At 40.5% G+C, this 2,079-nt stretch overlaps 1 pseudogene; it reads left to right on the top strand.

The window, feature by feature from the left end:
* LOC119585937 overlaps positions 1 to 2,051 on the top strand; it is a 2,822-nt pseudogene extending 771 nt beyond the window's left edge.
* Positions 2,052 to 2,079: the final 28 nt, after the last annotated feature.

Genomic DNA, 2,079 nt, shown 5'->3' with positions numbered 1-2,079 from the left:
GCAGTATGTCATATGATGATATGACATACTGTACTTACAGAGGTTACTGTTATAAATTTTTTTTTTAAGATACTATTGTACAAATTTGGGGGTGATAGAAGAATAGAGATTTGAGGATGTGTGGTATTTTGGGTAATTTTTTAAAGAAAAAAAAAATGCAATTTGTATAATAATAGATTCAGTAGTAGCCAGGCATTTTTTAGTCCATTGGATGATTTAATGAACCATCTTTACAGTCCATGTTAGCCACATATGGAGAGAACCAAACGAGTGTTGGAGAAATAAAGTAGCTGCTATTTACCGTGTGACAACCCTTTCGGCCAAGGGACATACTGCTCGTCATGGAGCCACTCAGATTAATGAGTTGGTTAACATCACAGAATTCTATCAAATCACATCCTTCCAGAGTTACAGAATCAAGATGGTAAGTTACAATTTTGGTCTGCATTCTCTTTAAAGATCATATCTGGAAGCATAGATTATCAAATAGTAACATTAACTGTAGTATTGTTTTTTAGAATAATGAAGTGTGTTGAAATATTTAAACAGTTTGTTTTACACTAATATTTGCATTTCCAGTCACCGTCTACCAGTGCTGAAAGCTGAGGCCATCAAATATGTCATCAGCTTTCGCAGTGCTCTTCCCTTTGATGCTGTCAATTGTGCATCCCAGATCTTGCCCGTCTCATAACGGCCCAGTCACCTGTTGTGCACACCTATGCAGCAGCAGCCATTGACAAGATCTTCCTTCTCAGGCTGAATAATCAGCCCTGGTACAAAAGAATGATGTTTCACCCTCAGTCTGCAGTGCTTTACACAAACCTCCTTGGAGGCACTGACTATACAGGTTCAGAACAGAATGAGTATGTAATGAAGCCATGATGAGAGTGACAAGCATCATCGAGAGGGGATTTAATGCAACATGCTGGTCTTGTAGTACCTCAGCTTGTTGTCAAGTTGCAACAAGTTGCAAAGAATCCCACAAAACCACATTACGTCCATTATTATTTGAGACTTTGTCTCTGGTCATCAAAACTGTCTGTAATTCTGTGGATGGTGCTGTAGGAGAGTTTGACAGGAACCTCTTCCCAGTCTTCCAGGAAATCTTGCAGAATGAGATTGATAGCCTTATCCCTTATATATTTCAGATAATTTCTCTCTTACTGGAGAGACAAAAAGCTGAAGTTCCAGAGGCTTACCTATCATTGTTGCCTTTTTTAGTAATGCCAGTGTTAGGGGAGAGACCAGGCTATGTGGTGCCCATGGTGAGGCTGTTACAAGCATACATTAAAAGGCTCATGGCCAATGTCAGATGCAAGTTGGGAAGCTGTTTTTGGGGTGTATTCAACAAGCTTAAGCATCCAAGACAAATGACCATAAAGGGTTCTTCTTGTCCAGTGTATGCTTTTGCATATGCCCAAGGAAGTCCTTAACAGTTTTTGGAATCAGATCTTTGCCATTATGTTTAGGCGCTTGACTTCAAGCAAAACCAAAAAAATATGTAAAATCTCTCTTGGTATTCTTTGCTTGTTTGCCTGCCAACATTCAGGAGCACGCCTCATACAAATTATTGATAGCCTCCAGGCAGGAATGTTTAGCATGGTTTTTGAAAGACTGATTGTGCCTGACCTACAGAAAGGGCTCTGGTGAAATAGAGCGCAAGATATGTGCATTGGACTCAGTGGTTTTGCTGGCAGATCCTACTTGTATAATGGTAATTATGCAGCACTTTGGGCCCCATTACTAGAGGCAGTCGTGAAATTATTTGAATGTCCTGAAAATAGTTCATTGCCCAATGGGGAACATTTTATTGAAATTGAAGACATTCCAGCTTTCCAAGGTTCGTCAGCCCGACTGATGCATGCAGCTAGAAGTGATATAGACCCCCCAAAGGGACAAGTAGAAAATCCTCCGGTTTTTTTAGCACAACAGCTCTCTCGTTATCGCAAGCTAACCCTGGCACTCTCCCAAGGGGGCCTTGCACAGATGAACACAGAGGTACAGGCACACATCATGAGTATTTACAAATGGCAGGATGCAGTCTGGCATAAAAAGTTGAAAGCATTTGTGATTTCGTGA

This window comes from Penaeus monodon, chromosome 20, assembly GCF_015228065.2.
Source record: "Penaeus monodon isolate SGIC_2016 chromosome 20, NSTDA_Pmon_1, whole genome shotgun sequence".
NCBI classification, from domain to species: domain Eukaryota; kingdom Metazoa; phylum Arthropoda; class Malacostraca; order Decapoda; family Penaeidae; genus Penaeus; species Penaeus monodon.
This window is presented reverse-complemented; position numbering and strand designations above follow the sequence as displayed.